This window comes from Eulemur rufifrons, chromosome 18, assembly GCF_041146395.1.
Source record: "Eulemur rufifrons isolate Redbay chromosome 18, OSU_ERuf_1, whole genome shotgun sequence".
Classification (NCBI taxonomy): Eukaryota; Metazoa; Chordata; class Mammalia; order Primates; family Lemuridae; genus Eulemur; species Eulemur rufifrons.
The window spans coordinates 58,322,439-58,348,276 of NC_091000.1; the positions used below are offsets into that span (position 1 = coordinate 58,322,439).

At 41.9% G+C, this 25,838-nt stretch overlaps 1 pseudogene; it reads left to right on the top strand.

Moving 5' to 3' along the window:
• Positions 1 to 4,552: 4,552 nt before the first annotated feature.
• Positions 4,553 to 10,972, top strand: LOC138398581 (chorion-specific transcription factor GCMb-like; annotated as a pseudogene).
• The last annotated feature ends 14,866 nt before the right edge of the window (positions 10,973 to 25,838 follow it).

Sequence of the window (25,838 nt, forward strand, 5' to 3'; positions counted from 1 at the left end):
AACCCCGCTGGCAAAACATCCCAAGCAACTTGAATACAACTAGCTCATTACTTTCTGAACGTGAATTCTAGGTTCTCCCTTCTCTGAGCCCTTTAAGGAGAAACCACAGGGTTTCTATACTTTCTTCTCAGTGAAAGCTGCCAGTGAACTCCGAGCAAACCTAAGGAAGTCGAAGCACTCAAAGGTCCCCAAAGGGCTTGTGCCCCGATGCCCTGGGACTATGCCCCGCGCCGGTCTCTGGGCGAACACGCAGACTCTGCGTCCGCCAAAGCCTGAGCCCGAGGGACCGGCGCCCTGGCAAGCCCGATGGCCGTGAAGAGGGGGCCCAGCTCGACCGGTGCTCCGGCCCGCCGGGGTCACTCACCGCCTGCATCCCGGGGCTCCCGGCCCGAGGCTGCGCCCCCGACTCCGACTCCGACTCCGACTCCGACTCCCGGGGCGCGCCGCGCCGCTGCACCTCGCTCGTCCCTCCGCGGTTCTGCAGCCTGAGACCCGGGCCAGCCGCAGGCATTGCAGAGAGCCCAGGACGCGAAGGGCTCTTTGATTTGAATCTTCTCGAGGAACTCTTTTTTTATTTTTCCCGGCTCATTATGGGAGTACAAAAGTTCAGGTTATATATATTGCCCATGCCTCCCCATCCCCCCGAGTCTGAGCTTCAAGTGTGTGCATTCCCTAGACAGTGCACATCGCACTCATCATGTAGGTATGCACCCATCCCCTCCCCCCACCCCCATCCCCCCCAGTCAGAACATCGAGCGTGTCCAGTCCCCAGGCAGTGCGCATCGCACTCACCGAGCAACTCTTAATTGAGGAACCCGCCCCTGAAATCTACTAGAACCCTCTGTTTGAGACTCAAGACAGGCAGGTAACTAGCATACCCCTCTGGCCACGTGGGCGCACGCTCACACAGCTCAGGAGAAAGCCAATACACAAAGGGTGTGGCCAACGTCGTTTAAGCACTCTTTACACAGGAAATACTAAGCTGATAGCTATCCTCTTTGCCCAAGCGGTTTTCGGTTTTCGCTCTGCCTTAAATAGCCCGAGGAGCTGTTTCTGGCCCTTTGCAGCTGAACTCTTTCGCCTGGTAACCAGATTTGGACCGATACTGTGAATACATTCCTGATATCACAAAAGAAAATGTTTTGTTTGTTTGTTGTTTTTTAAGTACCTTGGGAGGGGGAGGTTAAACAAAAAAATAAGCAAAACAAACAAGCAGTAATTTCCTTGTGTTGCGCTGACTTCTTTAACCCGACAAGTCTGTGTACCAATGGCTAGGCTGAGTCCGGTAGGTGGCCAGTTATGAGAACGTAAACAAGGGGGCAAAAATAAATTGGACTGATGTTTCTTGAAAAACAAACAAAATGGCTGCTTCAATCCAAACATTCCTTCCGTAAAAATCGAATTGCATGACAACTAGACCTATGCGTATTTTATGTTGCGATGTGTACAGAAGATATTTGTCTACATCAAAGCAAAACATACTATAACCAGAATCCCTATTGGTAAGCCCAGGACTTGCACGGACCTCCAGTCCATTCAGAACAGTATCTATGTTCTGAGACATACATCATGGAGAAAAACAAAATATGTATGTCAAAGCTCATCATATGCATTTTCTGGCAAATATCTAAACCTATCAATTCAGAGGCTTGTTCCTTTCCTTATGAATTGATGAACTATTACAATATTAAATTAGTAATCAAGGCAGGGACAGCTGTGAATATAAAGTATTGTGACTCAATGCAAATACTGGGGTAGGAAAAAAAATCAAAGGATAATAAAAGCAATAACCAAAATACTACACTTTAAATGCATTTATTTAGAAGAATATTTAAAAAATAAAGTTTTCTTAATATTAGAAAACTTCATAATCAATTTTCAGACTTTTGGAGAAAAATATATCCTTCCAAACTTTGTAGTGACAATGCATTCAAATCTTCAGGAGAAATTAAAAATAATATAATAGACAACAACATCATTTATTGGCTTGTTTATTTGATTTTCACTTTGATTACCTTCTTTTACTAACCGGTTTTACCCAGACATAATTTTAGGGCAACTTGAAATATATATTCTAATTCTTCTCAAACTAAATATGGTGGAGGCTCTATAGCATTTCTTTGGATGCCAGAATCCATTTAGGAATTGACTTGCCTTTAGCTTTAAAAAATTATATTTATTTATATTTTTGAATGGTCAGGTCTCTCTAAGGACATTCCAAAAGCACAGAGACAAGAACTACTCTAACTATGTTTGCAGTAAGACCAGAAATTAGTTTCTATGCATTCTCAGAGGTAACTTTAAATGACTATTTTGAAGTTATTTTTAGAACATTTGAAAAGATGAATTAATCACTTTGAATGAAATATCGATTTGTTTAAAAATAAATGGTCAATCGATTTTCATTTAATTTTGGAAGACAAGACCGCACGAAAAGAAACTGAATGACAGGAGCTGCCGGGGTCTTTGGCAGTCAGTCAATTCAATGAAAATCTGTGACTGAAACTAATGGGTGAAGAGCAGGCACATCCCTTCCTTCCCACTTAGATCTGAGTGGCGACCACCTGAGAGTGATTTTAATCAGAAACCCTGAGCAACAGGACCCTTCAGGAGAACAGAGCTTCAGGCGAGAGAAGCTGGGAATGAAGGAATAACTTTCTTTTGCTAGGACGCCTTTGCTTGGGAGAAGGCCCGCAGCTTAAAGCTAGAGGAGGAAGAAAATGCGAGCAGCTGCCCGTAGCCTGCATTTCCCCCGAGTTCTCCGGTCCGCAGCCATAGGCGGGCTGCTGGGACGCGTACGCCGCTGCTCGATCGCTTTCCCGAGCAAGCCCGACCGTGCCTTTAACTGGGGAGGTAAAGACCAGGAGCGTGGAGCGTCCTTGGCTTCCTGACGTTGTTTTGCACAGGTCGGCTGAAAACGTACCTGTTTTCTCCACCTTTTGCCAAAGGAAGGGACTAATCCTGCAAGAGGCGCTGGCATGGACACTCCCTGCCGGCTCGCGGGGGGCACCGGTCGGAGCACTGCGCTCGCGCTCCGCGGTGCCAAAGTCTAGGGCCGCTGGTGTCCGGGTTTGGAGGGGCTTGAGTTCGGATCCTCCTTCTCCTGTGACAGTGATCCGCCTCGAGGAGGGGGTTCCTCTTCCCTGGCCAGGGCTGCGAATGGAGGCGTGCCTGCTGCAAAACAAGGGCGCAGGGAATAAATTCCGGAAGCCCATCTTCCCTGGCCCACCAGCATTCGGCCCGGGGGTGGTCAAAGAGCGGCTTAAATCATTTCAATCGATTTCTTTTGTTGGGTGTCTCCAGGTGCCAGAGTAACCCTGGGCGAGGCGAACGCACAAGTGAAGTAGGCTTCGTCCCCTCCCCTGGGGAGCCCACGTGGTGCAGCGCCCCCTTGCCGGGTTCTCTGGTCCCCCAAAGCCTCCCAAGACTCTAATGGGGTAAACACGAAAATGTCGTGATAGTTCCACAATATCAATAAAGATTTTTTTTAAAGAGTTGCGTTCAGGTGGGTGGCAACTGAGCGCTCAGGAAGCTGAGGGAGGCGGCAGAGAGAGGTGTGGGTTCTTCTTTGCCGGCCACAGAGCTCGCTTCTCTCCCTCCCTCTTCTACCCCAGGATTCCACCTCCTCCGGGCTCATTTCCCCCCTTCCTCCGAGTTCACTCTCTAGGGCTCTTGTCCCGCGGGCCAGGCACTCTGCAGCCCGGGGGACAGTGGTGCGCCTCGGGCCGCGAGCATGCGGGGACACGGGCGCCCTGTGGGACATCCCCAACAGCCGATCACAGACTCCCGGCCACGCACAACCGCCACAGCAAGAGCCGCGAGCCCCTGGGGCGCGAAGGGGGCGGCCCCTGGCCAGCGGCGCGATTGTGCAGACTGGGGTGGCGCCCATGAACAGCCGAGGGTCCCACGTACAGTTCCCACGCTGTCCAGGAATTGAATGTTGGCTCTCAGGGGACTTTGCTGAAAAGCCCCTCCTTCAAAAGTTGCGATCTAATAAGCCCTCTTTGAAGCCACAGGGGCCAGGTGTAATTAGGGGAAAAACGTGGTTTTCAGCTTAAGTGAGACATCCTAGGCCCCACCCCCTTAACATCTGGGCTTCAGTCTCCTTTGCTTCAAGAGCTCAGCTGACCTCCACCTGCAGGCCTGGCTCTGTCGGCGCGAGGGGGACGGGTCCCCAGGACGTGGGCGTGGGCGCTAGCGAGGGAGGAGAAGACGGGCGGAGCTGTGGCAGGTGTATCTTTATAAACTAGCTGGCAGCCACCAGATGCCATGCTGCGGTCTGGGTGGAGACCTTCCAGCACCTCAGCCGAGGACAGGGCTCTGCCCCAGTCCAAAAACACCGTCCCCTGCTTCAAGATCTCTCTTGTCCTCTCCTCTTTTCCCCTTTCCTCCTCTCCCTTCCTCATTCCTCCCCTCTCCTCTCCTCTCTCCCTCTTCATGTGCACACCCCACTTTTTCCTTTTCTTTTTTTTTAAAGTCTCCTGGAGCACCTCTCCTTTTTTTTCTTCTTCTATCTTTCAGGATCTGGGAGGAAAGCAAGAGCAGTGGGCAGATGCCGGCGGACGCCCTGCAGCAAGCAGACCCTGTGTGCTCCTATGGGATGCAGCCCAACTGGGACATCAAGGATCCGCAGATGCCCCAGGTGAGTGAAACCCATTGTGTGCGGCGGGGGTGACCCTGTCCATCCAAAGAAGGGAGAAGGGCATTCAAGTTATTGCAGACTCTGCGGACAGACCACACACACGTTCTGAGTTTCTGAGGCCCCTCCAACGTAGATAGGTAGGGAGAACTTCTCTGGACTCTACAAAAGGCAGAGTTGGGTTTAGAAATGTATCTTCTCTCAGCAATTTCCTTGCGCTTGTCTGAAAACCCATGGAAAGCAGCGGAAATGTCCATCAGGCTCCACATTCCCAGAATTTGGACAAGAAGAGCAGGACGCCTTGTCCCTTCAGTTGCCTTCAAAGTAGAAATCAGGTGCCTCTCTACTTATCCATTACTTGAAACTCATGAAAAAGTTAGAAGAAAAATCTCAGCAGATGTAAAACGCACTGCTTCTCATGCAGCAAAACTGCGAGATAGCACTATGAATTGAACCTAATGATCAGAATCTAAAACAAATATCCGGACTTGAGCAATTTATTCAGATATCTTTGACTGCTCCATGGTAATGCTAATAAGGTGATTCATGCCCAAAGCTTACTTCTTCTGTAATGACAGGGAAATTGTCATTCTTTTAGGGTGAATTTCTGTGTTTTGCTTTATTTTAACGGAGCAAAATGGTTTGGAGCCAAGCCCAGGGAATGAACTGGGCAGTTACACTTGGTCATGACTAGTTTGGGCTAAAACTGAGGAGTGACTTTAAAGTCCTAGGTGTAGGTAGGGGGGAGAATGGCAGCTGATTGCCAAGCATTTACAATGTGGACTTCTGGCAATGTCATGGCACAGGGATGAGATGTGGCATTTATTCAGCATCTGTTATGTGCCAGATAAGTGTTCAAATAAATAGCAGTTCATTAGCAAGATTGTGCAGCACTTTTCGGATGTGTACATTTGTAGTAGATGTATTTTGTGTTTCTTTTAATGTCTGCCTACCTAAGAGTCACACAGTACCATTTTTGTGAAAGTGGACCACAGTTCAGCAAGTGTATCTCATCCTTGTTCACTTCTGTTTGCATAAATCTTCATAGGAAAAAATATAATCTTACATTTTAGAAAGGAGTTACACCCAAGTCGTGGCTCATCTCTCAAGCATTTTCTAGACTTTCTATGTAAATATGAATTTTGGGGGAGTCTGATTCTCAGGCAGGGAGTATGTGTGAAACACCTCAAGAGGGACAGGCACGCTGGGACATAGAGAAGTGGAGAAACTTAGCATAGCCCTGCTCTGGCTAACTGAGCTATATGACCTTGAGAGAGTCCTTGAATTTGCCTTAGACTCAGGCTCTTCACCTGTCATCAGGTGCTAGAAGGAGATAACTATTTCAAATTGTCTTTCAGGTCTACTGTTGGGTTCAGTGTGTGTGTGTGTGTGTGTGTGTGTGTGTGTATGTGTGTACATGACATTAGAACAAATGAAACCCAATCCTGGACATCCTCTGCTCTTGTTTTGATTTAAAAATACAGTCTCTGTGGACTCATTCACCTCAGGGTTCCTATCTCAGCAGCTGTTGTGAGGGATGGGGGCCTAGTCCACACCCACACAGAAGAGTGTTAAAGAAATACTCTCTTCTGGAAAATTGTCAGTTTGATACTAAGATCCTTAAGTGGAAATGTTCACTTTTAAAACAAAGATATTTGCATTTGTTATAAGCTTAGAGTTGATAGTACATCATTTTATATTTTATTTGTGACTTAAGTCAATGTATTAATTTATGTCAATTATAATATTTCAGAGAAAAGCTAAGTAGTGCCTAATAGTAATAATAATGATATTGATCAACAATATCCCTGTGGTTTGGGGGGAAAAATCACCCATTTACCTATTACTGTTAGAATATGCAATATTAATGATGTATGCAAGTCTGAATTGTCCAACTGAGAATGCTGTGACTTTGCAAATGTTTGATCTAACTTTCCTGGGCGGCAGGAGTGGGGAGGAGGTACAAATGGCTTATTATTGTGATAAAACTCTTCTGGGCAGGCACCTGGCTCTAGAGATCTTCTGTTTATATCCCAGTCAGGCTAATGTGGAAAGCTATCTATTTAACTTCTCCTTCTTTATCTATTAAATAAGAGTAAGGATGCCCATCTTGCAAGGTGGTTGTGAGGATTACAGATACTGTGTAATGTGGTTTTGCAGGCCCTACTGTCTCGATCACAAATACTCAGTTCATCGCAGTATGAAAGCAACCCTAGACAACACATAGAGGAATGCACATGGCTGCGTTCCAACCAGACTTTCTTTATGGACACGAAAATTTTAATTCCATATAAGTTTCATGTGTCACAACATATAATTCTTCTTTTGATTTCCTCCCTACCATTTAAAAATATAAAAACTACTCTTAGCTTAAGACCACACAGAAACAAACAGCAGGACCGATGTGTCCAAATGGTCCCTACATAACAGACCACTGCCCTAAAGAGTACCTGGTAGATAGTAAATGCTCATTTAAGGGCAATTTTCTATTAAACTTATATACAGAAGAGACATTTATTGCAGTATAATATATAAAGTGGGCAAAGACCACTGAATATGAATACTAAGGCAATGCTCAGTGTTTTAGATATAACTTATTATTTCAGCCATGTGGCTCTTTGGGGAGGAGAATGACAATCCCATGTTGCTCTGGGGAACAATGCGGTGCCAGGCAGGCTCACCAACAGCCCAGAGCTCACAGTGTACTATCCTGGTTAGGTCTTTCATCACAGTGCCCCTTTAAACTTGGAGAGCTCAGTTGGGAGTAGGGAGGGAAGCTGTTCTTTCCTCTCTGACATTGTTCTGGGTGTCACGCTGATATGAGAGCCAAGAGCTTTAGAGGAAAGTGCACTGGCTTAAAGTTAAGATATTTGCAAATTAAATTGCATTTTGGTGACAGAACATTCCTACCACTTTTTTGTCCTGGCATGTTGATACTTTATTTGAAAATGTTTTCAACATTTAAACACACCAAGAAGTGGTATAACCTAGCGGTAAGAAGCACAGCCTCTGGAATTAGACTGCCAAGGTGCCAGGTCTTGCTAGCTATGCGACCTTTGGCAAGTCAGTTAAGATCTCTGACCTCCATGTCCTGTTCTGTAAAATGGGCATAATTGTCTGCATTTGTTGTAGAGGCTAGATGAATTAATACATGTACAGCATTTAGAAGGTGATCACTGTATAAACATTAATCATTAGTTGGTTATCAAAAGGTATATATCGACAGCATGAGTGGCTTTTTGGGATAGCATAGTTTTGGGGTTTGATAACATTGCTGGATTTAAAAATAACTTGTTTTTATTCTAATGTGCTTGGAAAAAATTAAAAGCATGATGCATGTGGTTTGGGGCTTGATAAAACTGACCGCCCTTCCTTCTGCCCGCCTTCCTAGGAGCCAGCCTTCTTTGACCACTTCCAAGAGTGGCCGGATGGCTATGTGCGCTTCATCTATAGCAGTGATGAGAAGAAGGCACAGCGCCACCTGAGCGGCTGGGCCATGCGCAACACCAACAACCACAATGGCCACATCCTAAAGAAGTCGTGCCTGGGCATGGTGGTGTGTGCAGGGGCCTGCGCCCTGCCCGATGGCTCCTGCCTGCAACTGCGGCCAGCCATCTGTGACAAGGCGCAGCTGAAAACAGCAGAGTGAGAGCACAGTGGCAGGGAGAGGGTGACCTTGGAGTCATGGGTTCTTTATTCCCAACTAATATTCCCTTTCTTCCTTCAGAAGGGTTTGGGGTCGGGGATGTTATTAATGTTTCTCCCCTCTGGGCTTTGCAGAGAAATCGTGCCCCAGCTGTCATTCTGCGTTGGAATTGATTCCTTGTCGAGGGCACAGTGGATACCCTGTAACCAACTTTTGGCGGCTTGATGGCAACGCGATATTTTTTCAGGTAGGTTGGGTGAGAACACACTTTGTGATTGGACACTTTCATCAGACCACTAAGACCCAACTACCTGTCATGTGCCTTGGGAACTCTGGACCAAACACAGTACAGCTCCAGTGGCCAGACACAGGTGCGGGAGCTCCCCAGGGACCTACTGGGGGTCTAGAAGTTCGCTCATCTACTGTACACTCTTTCAGGTCCAGAGACAGTGAACCAAGCTGTAGTTCATTTAATAGGGTGAAGGGTTTGCAGGTAACATTGTAAGGTATCTATTGTTGATGCTGTTTTATTTGTTCAAGAATTTTCTTTTCTCTATCATTTTGAAAAAACAAAACAAAATCCTTGGGATCTTGGGAAAGACGTGCTCAATTTTTGGCCAACATTGCCAGCTTCCTTTAGAGGAACAAATTTATGATTCACCTCCTTAACGCAGGCCAAGGGAGTTCATGATCACCCAAGACCAGAGAGCAAATCAGAGACAGAAGCTAGAAGAAGCGCCATCAAGAGACAAATGGCCTCCTTTTACCAACCCCAGAAAAAGAGAATTTGAGAACCTGAGGTAATGGGGAGCTGATGTTGCACCAGGGTCTGTTCATTTTTCCACCGAAAGATACACAAATAGTTATATGAAGTATGAATGTCACATATTAATTACAAAGGTTTCATTTTATGTAAAAATTATATAACTCCAACAAAAGATCATTCAAACAACATTTGTGTAGGGTTTCTAATCCCTTCTTCTTCTTAAAACAAACAATTCTACAGTCAGTGATACAGCCAGGACACGTGCTGACATCCTGATACAAGGGTGACTGGCCAACAGCAATAAGGAAGGAAATATGTGCTCACCAACAGTGAGCACGTGCGTCCTCGAGAGGGTCCTCTACGTTGTCTACACAGAAACAGATAAAATTTTTTTGTGCAACTTGATCCAGTTTGGCTTTTCTACTAAAGCATGCTAAACAGATGGAGAGTTACTGTGAGGAGAACAGAAACTGATGTTTTTCAAGCACTTTCTATGGGCCAGGCACTGATCTAAGAGTTTCACACATTTAATGGTTACAGAAACCCTATGACAAGGTTGCAATAGTCAAAGGTTACGATGAACAAGATATTAAGCCCCAGTTTTAAAATGAGGAATCCGAGGCTCAGAGAGGTTAAGCAACTTGTTCAATTAGTGAGGTGCAGTCAGGATTCGAACTCAGGTGTGTGTGGCTCCTGAGTCTCTACTATTATGAACCCAGTATGGGTGAGAACAGGTCCGTCTGCCACTCAGAACCATCCTGCCTGGCTATCGTGGACCTTCCTCACTCAGTAGTGTGGCAGTCACGCCTGGGCAGGCCCAAGCTTGGCAACTCCTGGGCCAGGAGTTCAAATCACCTACCTGAGCCATGTCCACAACACAGAGCTCTCCAACTGCAAGTTTGTTTTCACTGACTTGGTTGGCTGTTGTTAGAGGTGAAGGTTTGTGTGCAATTTACATATCATGTATCTGTATTTGTATCATTGTTTAGGCAGAAGAAGATCAAGACAGCAGTGGACATTTCAGCCACATACCTCCCCTGGAAAACCCCCGAAGAGTTTGATATAATTACTGACACCGGCTTCCTGGTTCCAGGACAGCCTTGCCCTTCCTTCCCAAACTCTGGGGAAGCTACCTGTGACCTGGCCACTTTTCAAGGAAACAAAATGCCCCCTTTCACAAGTCTCCAAATCCAAGAATCTGTTTGCCTAGGCCACCTTGCGGCTATGAATTGGCAGGCCCTGGTTATACAAATTTGAGCCCATATTCTACTCTTTATAAAGATGCCACCAGTATCCCTACTGACACAGACTGGGTCCATCTGAATGCATTACAATATAATGTCAATTCACACAGCAGCTATGAGAAAACCTTTGATTTCACCAGTAGACAACATGCTGGACACCAGCTCCTGGAATATCTGGCCTTGGGGAGAGGACTGACCATGGACAGTTCCAGGCCGTGGCCAATCTCCCTTATTACAATCCAGAGCTTCCCTGCAGGTACCTCACGACTGCCCCACCAGGTGCCCCTGCCCTGCAGACGGTGATTACCACCACCACCCAAGTGTCCTACCAGGCCTACCAGCCCCCTGCTCTGAAACACAGTGACAATGTGCGAGAGGTCAAGAGGCTTTCAGGCTGTAACTGTGCTCCTGGGCACACCCAGATGTCTGTCTGTCCAGAAGCCTTGAGCCCTCCAGCTACAGTCACCAGGGCAGCCTCTCCCTTGGGGCCACTTCCTTTGAAAATTCCAGGAGATTGCCGGGCCATCAGACCCACTTGGGCTTTTCCTCAAGAGTCAGCTTCCTCTAGGACGGACGGAGCAGAGACCTGGGATGTGTGTCTGTCTGGGCTGGGCCCTGCCATCAGTTACTCAGATAGAGTGGGTCCAATCTTTAGCTATGACAGTGAGGACTTTTGAAAGACAACGCAGGGGACAACATAATACTGGCATGCATGCAGGCAGCGAAACGCAAAATGGCAACTATCTCTGGTTGAGTTGGGAGATTGATTTTGTATGCAAAGAAATACAGACAAGGAAATATTATAATTAGTTGGAAATGTTTAGATAGTGTAGGGAAATTTCGCACGGCATTTGAAAACCCACTGTAGTGCATACAAGAAGGTTGGGAAGGTGTGAATCTCTCAAGAGAATAAATAAACAAACTGCAAAAGGTTAAATAAATACTGACTTTGGTTCATTAGCTTATTAGCTGGAGTAGAAGTCAAGGATCCTGGTTCACTCTGAGCCTTTTCCCATCAGGCCATATTAGGGAATGCCACACATCCTTATTTGGCCCTTAGAGGCTGTCAAAGTAGCTTTAGGAAGAAATCTTTACAAGCATATCTCCTGAGTCATTTCATGAAATTTTCGTTTAGCATTTAGAACCTGTTAAAATAGCTTCAGGAAGTAATCTTGATTATTTTATTTCCAAAGTGTATATCTACAGCTTTTCAAAAAATCTCTGGCAATGGTAAAGTTCAATTGTTTTTAAAGGAATTTGGTTTTCAGTATTAGCTAAATGCCTTTCCTTAACATAGTGGTTTATGTAACAAGACAGCAAAATCTTGTATATTTAATGTATTGTTGTACTAAATATATTTTTTCTGACTAGGTTTCAAAATTAGAATTGAAACGTTTTGTTGAAATATAGCTTTATTGTTCCTTTGTTGTTCTTCATAAAGATAATTTAATAAAGGTAAAGATAATATTGTTCAATTACATGTAATAACACTTTAAAGTAATGTGGCTGATGCTTGAGTTATTTCAAAAAAGAAATAGGAAAAAATATTGTTCATATTATATCCTGGGGAACAGCTGTTACAAAACACTAAAACTTATTAAATAGTTTGACAGTTTTATGGTTTATTTTAGAGATACCTGTTGTACTCATTCATAATGGAAAGCCTCTTCAAAACATTTGGAGGGTGCACACACACACTTTGCATGACTCCTGATAGTGAAAATACTCAGTTTTCAAATGAACTACATGAACAATAAATATTTGCAAATTGGGAAAGAAGTATCATCCTCAAATTTGCATAAAATGACCAATTTGCATAATTAAATTGCAGTAAGTCAGATGCCATTTTAAATCGTTGAATGTTCTATATTATGCACCTGATTCCTAAAACCCTAACACCCTGACATAATAGATGCACACAGTACTTACCGCAGGATTAAATGAATACATGCCTAGGATTTTCTACCCAACTTTTCTTCAAAGGGAAGTTTGTCTAGTACATTCATAGACTACTTTTTCTTTGAGACTTCCATTGCCAAAACTCACAACCAATAATCACATCTAACATTGATTTAGCACTTACTATTTGCCAGACACGGTTCTAAGCCTTGAAAATATATTAACTCATTTAATCCTCACAGCTGTGTCCTGAGCTACCTGAGAGAGGGAAATGACTTACACAGTAAGCGGGAGCTGGGATTTGAGTCCAGGTCATCTCCAGAGCCCCTGCTCTTAACCAACACATTATATTAGCTTTGATTATAATCTTTTATCAGTGAAATTGCATTTCCAAATTCCATTCAGAGGGTTGTTCTTGGCACAGAGTAGTGAGTTTTATTACTTCTGAGTTTTATTACTTCTAAGTGTTTGTGTCTCAACACGGGACCTGAGGAACCCGGGCAGAACAGGTGGGAAAGGCCAGGGACGAAAGTGAGCCAATGTGGGTTGGTGGCACAGAGGCAAGCATTTCCCAAAGTGTGGTACAAGGGTGCCCTGCAGTACAGGGTGAGTCTAGACAGCCCATGCAAATTTTAATAGTTACAAACTTAATGTATAATAGGGAAAGATAAATAATGCTTCAAACCCTGTGATTTCAGGTGGTACAGATCATAATCCTAAAAAACACAATCCCAAACACCATAATCCCAGATATTGAAATCTGGAAAGATCAAAATCTCTAAAGTCTAAAATCTCTAATGTCAAAGATCTCAAAAATCACAATCCCAAAAGATTAAAATCCCAAATGTTGAAATCCTGAAAGCTGAATTCTGGGGAAGGGATTAGTGCATTTTCAGTTGTAGGCAGGATAGTTGCATCATATTAGGTGGAACTATGGCCTTGTTACTGTCTTTATTTGGAAATTAAGTATGGTTTAAGGAGATTGTCGTGGTACCAAGTTGACAAAGGGTGGGCTTGTCATGGTGTACACACAGTGCAAATAGGGGAAACACAGGAAATGGGTTGAAGTGGAAACAGGGCCCAGAGCCTTGAAGTCCAAGGCAAGGAATCTTAACTTTCATTCCAAGAGCAACAGCAAACCACTGAAGAATTTTAAGAAAGTGACATGATCCAATTTATGTTTTGGGAGGACTCTTCTGATGCCGTGTAGATAAAGGATTAAACCTGGGTCCAGGAAGCAGGAAGACGACTGCAAGCAGTCCAGGCAAGAAGTGATGATGGTTTGGACTAAATGGTGGTGGTGGTGGAGGTGGAAGGAAGCAGACAGATTCAAAATTTAATTTGGATGCAGAACTAATGGAACTTACTTGTAATTTACATGTGGCATAGTCAGGAAGGAAAAAATCAAAAACAACTCTCAGTGTCTGGCTTCAACAAACTGCCTGACTGGTGGTACCATTCTTTGAAGTACTGGCAGCTGAGAAAAGAACAGTTATGGTCACTTAGTACTTGTGAGTCATCTGAGTTATCAGATGGTTATAACCCTGGAGCTCTGTGGAGAGGTCTGAGCTGTAGGTAAATATCAGGAAATCAGAAGCATAAAGCTGTCTTTTTATGGCCAAGAATACCTCATCTAGGAAGATAGTCGACAGGCGCACTGTCCAATATGGTAGCCACTGGCCACGTTTGGCATTGTAAATTAATTAAAATGAAATAAAATTTAAAATTCATTTCTGCAGTCACACTAGCCACATTTGAAGTGCTGAGTAGCCGCATATAACCAATGGCTATTGCATTGGATGGTGCATAGAGAGGACATTTCCATCCTTACAGAAATTTCTATTGGACAGTGTTGGCGTAGAGGAGGGAAAGGCGAAAACTGATATGAAGCCATGGAGAATTTCCAATTTGGAGTTAGAGCAGAAGTATCCGGTAGAGATTAGAGTTGGTAGCCAAGTAGTAGAAAACCAGGACGGAGAAGGGGTCACAGAAGCCAGCGCCAAACTCTTTCAAAAGAGAGAGGAGGGCAACACTGCAGGATGCTGCTGAGAAGTTGAGTACGGAAAGTGTCCATTGCATCTGGCACCATGGGGCCCTTTGGGGACCATGACAAAAGCTGATTTCACAGGGTTATGGGACTCTGTAAGGCAGATGGAATGGGCTGAGAGCCGACGGGAAGACAAAAGTTGGAGACAGCATGTGAATCCCCTGGTTGATGTAAGGTTGATTTCCAAGTGTGAATAAAAGCCTATGTGCTTGGTTAAAAACTGTACGGAGAGCTTCAGGTTTCTTCCAGTGAAATTTGCCTTGGTGATACGGTTGCCAGTTAGCAAAGAAAAATGCAGACCACCCAGTTAAATTTGAATATCAGATAAACAAGTAATTTTTGAGTATAAGTATAGTCATTGATCGCTTAAGGACTGGGATACATTCTGAGAAATGCATTGTTGACGATTTTGTCATTGTGTGAACATCACAGAATGTGCTTATACAAACCAAGATGGTACAGCCTCCCACACACCTAGGCTATGAGCTATAGTTTATTGCTCCTCGGCTACAAACCTGAATGGTATGTTACTGTACTGAATACTGAAGATAACTGTAATACAATGGTAAGTATTTGTATATCTAAACATATCTAGATATAGAAAAGGTACAGTACAAAGATGGTATAAAAGATACCTTTGTAGGGCACTTACCATGAGTGGAGCTTGCAGGACTGGAAGTGGCTCTGGGTGAGTGAGTGAGCGAGTGGTGAGTGAATGTGAAGGCCTAGGACATTACTGTGCATGGCTGTAAACTTTATAAACACTGCACACTTACGCTACACTAAATTCATTAAATTCTTTTTCTTTCTTCAATAATACATTAGCTTTAGCTTACTGTAACTTTTTTCATTTATAAACTTTTTAATTTCTTAAAACTTTTTGACTCTTTTATAATAACACTTAGCTTAAAACATATAGTGTACAGTGGTACAAAAATATTTTCTTTCTTTATGTCCTTATTCTATAACTTTTTTTCTACACAACAATTTTTATTTATTTTTTACTTTTTAAACTTTTTTGTTAAAAACTAAGACACGGACACACACATTAGCCTAGGCCCACACAGGGTCAGGATCATCAATATCACTGTCTTCCACCTCCACGTCTTGTCCCACTGGAAGGTCTTCAGGGGCAATAACAAGCATGGAGCTGTCATCTCCTGTGATAACAATGCCTTCTTCTGGAATCCCTCCCAAAGGACCCGCCTGAGGCTGTTTTAAAGTTAAGTTTTTTTAATAAGTAGAAGGAGTACATTCTAAAATAACAATAAAAAATACAGTACAGTAAATACATAAACCAGTAACAGTTGTTTATTATCACTGTCAAGTATTATATATTATACACAATTGCATGTGCTCTACGTTTATATGACTGGCAGTGCAGGTTTGTGTACACCAGCATCACCACCAACACGTGAGTACCGCATTGCACTATGACATTATGACAGCTACGACATCACTAGGGGATAAGGATTTTTCAGCTTCATTATAATCTTACGGAACCGCTGTCACCAATGCAGTCTGTATTTGACTGAAACATTGCTATTCGGTGGTGCATGACTTTATATCCCAAACAATGTAAGGACATAGCAAAAATTATTCATCATTTATCTGAAATTCAAATTTAGCTGGCTGTATACATTTTATCTGGCACTGTATTTAGTGGAAATATTATAATTTAATTTCATTCTTGTCTAAAAGATAGTGAGTGACATTTGATAAACTAAGAAGCCAAAGTGTATTTAAATGAAACAGTTAGGTTGCTGAACATTTGTGGGGGAATAATATTTAACTGTGCACTCTACTTACTGGGAGAGAGTATATTTTTTTATCATCCTCTAAAGTATATACACTATAGGTAAACTTAATATAAGATTTTAAAAAGTCAGAAATCACCCTTTGAACTTTCCATTTACAAGCCACGCTGAATGAACAACCTGAGTTCCTATCACTAACCTCTCCAGCTGATAGTCATCCTATTTCCTCGTATTTCCATTCCACTTGGTTTAAAGCAAGAGCGTTCTTTGAATGCTCCATCAGTAATGTATTTTCCATTCATCAGCCCATTAGAGTGGGGCTGATCCTCTCTCCGACAGCTGAGCTACCCACATAGCATTGTGTTTTATGGTTTGTCTGATAAATCTTTTCAAGCACGAGGCATTCCAGGGTTGTAGGCGTGTGGAGAAGAGGGGGAGGGAGAAGGCCCTCTCCAACCTGAGCCACCTGTGGCTCCCCGGATAGATGTACCAGAAGAGCATTAATGAGTAAAAATGTCACCGGTCTGCCTATGGAGGCCTCCGCCTGTGGGAAATAAACATTCTCTTTTCTAATGCTTAAGGGCAAGGTTTTGAAAACCCCAATTGAAAAAGCCTTTTGCCTGCAGATGGCCTATTTATTAGATGACAGTATTAACCCATGTTTTCATAAACCACCTGAATTCCTTCTCTTAACCACCCTAAGCACTATGTTTTTAAAGATCCTTTCTAGCTATTGCCAAAATATAGCAATAAAACCCCTTAATTCAAGTGCACCCAGCATTTCAATGTCGTCTGTTTTCAGGACTGGGGGCCCCTGTGGGCTTCCAAACAGAACTCCATCCATTCCTGCCTTGGGTGTTACTGTCCTTGTTGCAGAATACTGCTGTCCTCATAGGATGCTAACAGGAGCTTTTAGAGTAAAGGTATGAGACAGGGAACTGGCAGATACCGCTTGGGGTAGGCGTTGCTGTGGGCATTGCTGCAGCATTGCCTTACTGAGTCAGGAAGTCTCAAAACAAAGTTTCGAATTGCCCTGATCAAAACAGGGTGGAGGCAGGGTATGTTCCAACCGGTTAGAACCAAGATGGTGCAGAAACACCACCCTTTCATGAATATTCCTCCCCTTGTTTAGCCTGTTGCTTAAATAGAAAGGCAACAGGAACCAGGAGGGCTGATTCCCCTCTGCACAGGCTGGTCCTTGTTTGCGAGGGGGGGTGGGCAGCCTCTGAACGGTTTGTGGAGCGGGGTTTATAGAGTTTCTGCAGGGGACCGGTTCTCTTCTGCAGGGAGAACTCGCCTCTGCTCAGTCTGTGGAGTAGACTTTCTAACTTTCTGTGGTTTCTGAATAAATCTCGCTTTCACTTTATTTTGTGGGCTCACTCCTGAATTCTTTCTTGTGTGAAGCCAAGGACCCACTTGGACTTCAAGTGGCTCCCAGCACTGGGAGTCACCTCCTGCATTGTCAGGTACAACTTTTATGTTCTGGTTTTGTGATTTAAAACGGAAAAAAAAAAAAAAGACTAAGGGTGAAAGAAGTTAAGTAACTTGTTCAAGTCACAAAACTGTGGGATGGGGGCTTAAATCCTGCTTTCTGTTTATCCAAGATCTTGTCCTTAAGAAGTCAGTTTGGGGTGGGAAAAGATGGTCATGTTATTGCTCTGCCCTGCGCTCATCACACCTTGAGTATATTAGATGGGGTATTAGTAACCTGCAACATACTCGGAAAAGAATAAGGAAGAGGATGAGAAAATGAAAAAATATTGTTGCTTGACGTATTAATTGGGATTCTCCAGAGAAATAGACCAATAGGAAATGTATGGAGGATATATATATATGGGATAGACATCTATGTCAACATAGACCTGGGGAGACATTTATTTTAAGGAACTGGCTTACACAATTGTTGGGGCTGGCAAATCGGAAATGTGTAGGGTGGGCCAGGGAGCTGGAAATTCCAGGGGGCTGGAAATTCCAGCAAGAGCTGTTGTTTCAGTCTTGAGTCTGAATTCTGGGGAATCAGCGCATACTAATACTAGGCATTTGTAGACTGTCAAATGCTTTTCAAATACAAAGCTTAATTACCTAGCAATTGCTCGTGAATATAATGCAACAGCAAACATTGGCCCACTTCAAACCTCTGTTTAGAACACCATAGATACCTTTTGAAAGATATTTTAAACAGAAAATAGAGCATATGCAAACCTTAAGTTTTTCTTGTTCTTCTTCTCAACTATTGTATTGCTGATCTTAAATACTAAGAAGGTCTGAGATCCTTAATTATTAAATAATTATAGGCTTACAAACTATTATCAGTTGGGAGCTCTGGGAAGACCATGTAATAGCATTTTCTTCAAGAATGCTTATCTTCCTGGCCAGGTGTGGTGGCTCACGCCTGTAATGCTAGCACTTTGGAAGGCCAAGGTGGGAGGATTGCTTGAGCTCAGGAGCAAGAGTGAGAGACTGCATCTCTACTAAACATACAAAAATGGCCGGGCGCGGTGGCTCACGCCTGTAATCCTAGCTCTCTGGGAGGCCGAGGTGGGCGGATCGTTTGAGCTCAGGAGTTCGAGACCAGCCTGAGCAAGAGCGAGACCCCACCTCTAAAAATAGAAAGAAATTATATGGACAGCTAAAAATATATATAGAAAAAATTAGCCGGGCATGGTGGTGCATGCCTGTAGTCCCAGCTACTCGGGAGGCTGAGACAGGAGGATCGCTTGAGCCCAGGAGTTTGAGGTTGCTGTGAGCTAGGCTGACGCCACGGCACTCACTCTAGCCTGGGCAACAGAGTGAGACTCTGTCTCAAAAAAAAAATAAAAACAACAAAAAAAAAAAAAAAAACATACAAAAATTAGCCGAATGTCATTGAGCACCTGTAGTCCCAGATACTTGGGAGGCTGAGGCAGGAGGATGGCTTGAGCCCAGTAGTTTGAGGATGCAGTGAGCTGTGATGATGCCACTGCATTCTACTAGGGTGACAGAGCAAGACTCTGTCTCAAACAAAACAAAACAAAACAAAACAGAATGCTTATCTTCCTAGAAATTGAAAAGCTCAATTGTGAAATGCACGGTCTTAAAGAAGCATGAAGCTGCCAGCTCAGCCCTTGTCCTGATAGTAATCATGTACTGAAGGATAATTTTTCGAGTCTTTGATAAGGAATATGCTGGTAGTTTTAAAACATACACATGATTAAACACCCCACCCTGTAAAGAGAATTGGAAGAAATATCTATTAAGATTTAACCACTGAAAATTATCTCAGGATGAAACAATTTATGAAAAACATAAAGATGACAGTGCAGGGGGGAGTCCCAAGAATAATGATTATATTTAACCACTGCAAATCTTGAAATTCTGTTAAACATCAGAATATGTATTTTGCTATTTTTCTGTTACCTATCTACATGTTAAGGCATAAAAACATAAATAGAAATATTTGCAGTCAAAAAATGCAATCTTGTTTTGCAATATTGTGGTATCAGTACTTGAAAATACATTCTTGAATGTATTGTTCTGGAAATCGTGGAAGTGGCTTGCATTGGACTAACTCTTCTTCAGGTAATAGTTATAAACTCTGGACAGATGTCAAATTTAACTATTTGAAGGCCCTGGAAAAATCGCCAATTAGGTAGAAACTGGGGGGCATTTGACACGTGAAAAGACGGAGGAACCACACCAGGTGAGGGTCATGTTTGTACAGCTTCTCCCCAGGCACTCAGTGCACAAGGCGTGGAGCAGCCCAGACTGGGGCCAGAAGCACAGCGTTTGTGATTTGTCACAGGAGGAGTCCGGGGCTGCAGAAGCAGCTGGGAATCCAGGGGAGGAGCCTTGGAAAAGAGGGAGCCGCAGAGAGGAAGCCCCCAAATCTGTGTTTAAACTCACCTGAAATTCTTGGCTGACCTCTGAACCGTGCTTGAGTAGACAAGACTCCAAAAAACATCAGTGTAAAGTGACAGCTGGAAAGTGGCAAAAACAGAGCAACAATCTCATCTGCTGCCCACTGCAAAGGAGATAGTTTGGAGTTTGCACATCACTAAGGCCATGCCCTAGGAGTAAAGATTACGTCCTAGGTCTAAGCAATTCACCCTAAATCTGATTGCAAAACTAAAACAAATGCATCTTTAAAAAGTGTAGTGCCATAATCTGTCATGGGGTTAGTTTAAAAAAAAATTTTTTTAAAGTGTAATACCAAGCACCCACAACTTTAAGGTAATTGGTTGGTAATGTAATTGACTAATTAAAACAAAAAAAATAACACTCTATTAAGATAGATAATGAAATCCAAAAACTCTTCAAAATATTACCTGTAATATACAGTATGCAAACAGATTACTAGACATGTGAACAAATAGGAAAAGTACCACAAGTTTAAAAGGAAAAGCAGTTAATATTAATAGAAAAAGACCTGAGAAGACCCAGATGTTGCGAGTTGTGGACAAGAACTTTAAAACAGCTATTGTAAATATTCAAAGACGCAATTGCCATAATGAATAAAGATACAGGAAATTTCAATGGAAAATGCAAACTATGTAAATGATCCAAATTGAAAGGTCTAGAAAAAAAAAATGAAGTATTTGAAACAAAACAAAACACCTATGGGATGGGCTTAACAGCAGATTAAAGATGATAAAAGAAAATATCAGTGAACTAGAAAACAGTATTCTAGAAATTATCTACCTGAATAACAGAAAAAAGCTTTTAAAAATTATAAAAAGGGCCTCAGTGGCCTTTGGGAAAACATCAAGATGTCTAACGTACCTGTAATTGGAATCCTAGAAATAGATCTAGGGAATGGGGAAGAAAAAAATTAATGAAACAACGGCCAAAATTTTCCCAAAACTGGTGAAAAAACATCAATTGATGGATTCAAAACTTAAATGTATCTTAAAAAGGATAAATACAAATAAAACCACACCTAGGCTCATCATTGGCAAACAGCTGCAAAATCAAAAATAAAGAGAAAAATCTGAAATCTTCAGATAAAATGAGGAAAAAGATAAGAATAATGTCTGATTTGTGATCAGAAATAATAGAGGACAGACCCAGAATTCTATATCCAGTAGAAATATTTTTCAAAAATAAAAAGGCACAACAAAGACATATTCTACAGGCTTCTGAAGGATAATAAGAAAGTGTGATAAACAACTGGAAACCAATAAATTAGACTGAGATGAAATGAGAAAATTGTTTGAAAAAAAAAATCTACCAAAACTGACACAAAATGAAATAAAAATTAGGAATAGGCTTATGATTATTAAAGAATGAGAATTTTTAATTATAATAAAAACCTTCCCACAAAGAAAACTCCAAACCTGGATGATTTCATTGTTGAATGCTAATCAAATATTTAAAGAAGAAATCGTTTTACACAAATTCTTTCAGGAAATAAAAAAGGAGGTGACACTCCCTAAATGTTGTCATGAGTCCAGCACAGCTCTAATATGATTGCTTGAGAACAATACTATGAGAAAATTTCAGATCAATATCTCTCAAGAGAACAATTGAATACTCCTTACCAAAATATTATTAAATGGAATCCAGCAATATATAAAAAGGATAATACATCGTTTTCAAGTGGGGACTATCCCTGGAATTCAAATTTGATTTAACATTGAAAAATCAGTGTAATTCACTAGATATTCACCTAGAGAAAAAAATGAACCTCAACCCCTACATCACACTACACACAAAAATAGATTTGTGATGGGTCATAAACCTAAATGTAAATGCTAAAATTATTAAGCCTCAAGAAGAAAACATAGAACATCTTTGTGACTTTGTGGTAGGCAAAGATTTCTTAGAAAAGACACAAATAGCACTGTTTAAGAAAACAATTGGTAAATTGGGCATTATCAAAATTTAAAACTCCTACTCATCAAAAGATACCATTAAGAGAATGAAAAAGCAAGCCACAAAGAGAAAATATTTGCAAAATCTATATTTGACAAAAGACTCGTATGCAGAACATATAAAGAAGTCATGCTAATCAATGACAATTGCCCAAAAAAAAAAAAATTGCCCGAAGACTTGAACAGGCACTTCACAGAAGAAAACATATGAGTGGCTAATAGGAACATGAAAAGATGCTCCACCTTCTCAGTCATCAAGAAAATGTAAATTAAAACTGAGAGATTTTGTACTCAGTAGAATGGCTATTTTTTTTAAATGGACAATGCCAAATATTAGTGAGACAGGGTTTCAGCAAGACTGAGTTTCCCAAGACAAAAGTTACATGGTTCAAAAATTACATGGTTCGCCAAACAAACAGGATAGAAGAACTGGCTGAAACCAACTGAGAGCAACATGTAGGAGAAAACTACCACTGCCTGACTTTGCAGCTCATTACATGCTAATTATAATTCATTAGCATGCTAAAAACCGCTCCCAAAGCAGCATGACAGTACAATAGCCATGGCAACACTAAGAAGTTACCATATATGGTTTAAAAAGGGGAGAAACCTTCTAGTCCGGGAGCTCCCCACCCCTTTCCCAGGAAATCCATGAATAATCTACCTCTTGCTTAACATATAATTAAGAAATAGCTGTAAATACTGCCAGCCAACAATTTACAGCTGCTATTCTGGTAGCCAGCTTGCTGTTTGTTTAATAAATTTTGCTTTCATTTTTGGCTTAAGGCTCGAACTTGAATTCTTTCCTACACCAGGAAAAGAATTCTCTTGGCCTTCAGGCTAGACCCTAATTTTGGAGTCCACTTTCCAATGTCATTAGCAAGGATGTGGAGTAATTTGCTCATACATTGCTGGTAGAACCATCAAATATATAACTACTTTGGAAAACTATTTGGCAGTTTCTTTTAAAGTTTAACATATACCTCTGTTCTGATTCAGAAATTTCACTCCTAGGTATTTACCCAAAAGAAATGAAAATGTATTTCTACAAAAAGGTTTGTACAAGAACTATCATAGCAGCTTTATTTATATTAACCAAATGTCGAACAACAGAAAGGTGAATAAATAAATCATGGCAAATTCATATGATAGAATACTGTTTAGTGATTTCAAAAATGAACCACAGATAAACCCAGCAACATAGATCAATTTCAGTACGTTACGTGGAGCAAAAGCAGGAAGACACAGAGAAGTTAGAAAACAGGCAAAACTAACCTATGATAATAAAAATCAGGTGGAAGTTGCTCAGGGGGAGGCAAAGGGACTGGTTGGTTGGGGACACAAGGCAGCTTCCTGGGGTGATGGGAATCTTTTTTATCTTGATCAGAGCAGTGATGACACCAGTGTATACATTTATAAAAACCCAATGAATCACACATTTAAGATCTGACACTTCACTGCATGTACATTTTACGTCAATTTTTTAAAAAGTGGATTCTCTTTTAGTGAATATTCCTCAAGAAATGAAATAACTTTAGAGAGAGAAAAATAGTTTAAAGAAGGAAGACCTTTAATCCTACTAAAAGTGTTTTGGTGAGAAACCATGACATTGCTTAAGATAAATATCCATCCTTGGATGGATACTTTAAATACTGCAATACTTTAAATACTGCAAAGTATTTTAAAAAAAAACATTTTAGGTTTATGGAAGGAACATTGATTCAGGTCCGTGTCCCACCACATCTTGTTAATGCAAAGGGCAGAGAAATACTCAGAGATCCTGCACGTTTTGATGCTACAATTTTCTCCGAAATTGACCCAACAAGAGAGTGATACCCACTGCTCAAATATTAATATAATGCTATTCTTTCTCCAGCATTTGTCATTTGGCTTCAAGCATAAGCTAAATCCATATCTACAAAGCTAACATGAAAATTCAGGCAGTTGTCTATATAATTCAGATTGCTCCAAATTTGAAAATCTGGAATTGTGTTTGTTGAGGTGGGGAGCTGTCGAATTTTCTGAACAGTCTCTTTGTTTCTAACAACAACAACAACAAATTTCTGGAACTGTCATTTTTCTTAAGTTACTGTTTATGGCCATTTTGCTTTATTGTACAATCATCTTTAGCTATTAATAACAGAAGCAGCTTAGGCTTGATTTATCTCAGCAGCAAATATTTACAATACAGTATGCAAATTCTATTTATGTCTCAGGTGACTCTGAGACGATTCACAAAAAAAAACAGACAACATAAAGAATTCATTAGGATGAGTTTTTGACATGACAGAATCCACAATGCAACAGGCAACGTTACCGAAAGCTTGGCACTTGTTCCCCAAGCCACATCGGAAGAACGAGGACAAGTGAGTGGTTTGAGGAGAAGAAAAGAGAAATTTATTGATTTGCCGGCAAATGAGAAAAATGACAGACTCCCATCCTAAAGTACCAATTTTCCTAATCATAAGCAGAAATACAGCACTTTTAAAGGGAGGGTTCTCAGTTTCTGGCTATACTCTGATCCGGCCCATCTCCGGGGAAGACAGAATGGTGACCTCCGCCTACCTGGGAGGCCCACCTGGACCTCCACCCCCAGAACAGTTTCACTGACCCCAGAACCATCTCCTGCAGCACAAACAAAAGACATTGCTCCTCCTGACCACTGGCCCAAGGCAGAGATGCAGGTTTGAATTCCCAAAAAAGAGTGAGTGAGGTTTTAAAGAGACAGAAAACATTTTTGCCATTTTTTTAGGCCATTTTGTCTGTTACAGCAATGCAACCAGAGAGCCATTGCATTTTGAAAGCTAATTTTATTTTTCTAAAACTATTTGTGTGTGGGTATCTTTCTCTCTATCAGTCTATCTATGCCAAATAGTGTAATAAGTTTAGCAGTCCCCCTGGTAACCCTTCCCTATCTTTTTCCCACTACCCTGAGACTAACACTTCCAAATCTCTCAAGCATTTCTTCTGGCATTTTCCTCCATACATCTAAACCACATGTTCATACTGCTATGTCTTTCCTCCACCATTATGCTGGGATTTTTTTCCCCTCTCTCCTATCTTAGGTCTCTTTATCCAGGATCCTATACCTTCTTCCTTGATTTCCCTCTCCTTGTGGTGGCTCGTTGGAGTGTTCGTGGGAGAAAGAGCGCACATCTCAAACTTGAGGGACAGCTTGAGTGTCCAGTTCAAGGTGGAAGGCGTTGCTCTGTGTTTTGTTTTCTTCAACATTTGCCAGGTTTCCAACATCAGCTATCACTGTGATTTCTGATCATAGGTGTGTGACCTGTTTTCCTTTTGGAAGCTTTTAGATTTCTGTTTATCACTAGGTTTTTGAAGTTTCACAGCAATGTATCTCTGTGTGGGTTTCCCTTTCCCATTCTTTCCCTGGGAATTTGCTGGGCTTTTCCATTCTGAAAACAAGTGCCCTTCAGCTGTATTATTCTTGTATTATTTCCTTCGTATTTTATCTCCCTCTTTCCTCTTCTGCACATTCGTTAGTTAGATGAAGGACTTAATCCTCTTACTTTCTTATCTTTTCTCTCCTGTTTATTTTTTTTTTAGCTATATGCTCTTTTCTTCCAATTTCCAGTCTTCCTTAAATTTGTCTCCAACCTTTCTAATAATTTATTTTAAAATTCTGCTATCTCAATTTTATTTTCTAAGTGTTCTTTATTGTTCCCTGGATATTACTTTCTTTTATGGAATCCTCTTCTTGTTTTATGGATGTAACATTTTTTCTTTAGTTATCTACAGGAGTTTCTCTTGTTCCAATCCCCTTTCCCAGAGAGGATTATTTATTACCCGCAGCATAAACCGGTTGCCATCCCTCTGGAAGCGAAGCAGAGACCGTGGCCTAGGGGGGTCCCCATTCCCCAAGCAGTACCTCTCTCAGCCCACCTATCGTCAGCGGGCACCTCGTCTGGCTCCTGGGTGGGGAACCTGCAGCCTTGGGGCCACATTTGGCCTTCCGGATCCTTGAGTGGGGCCT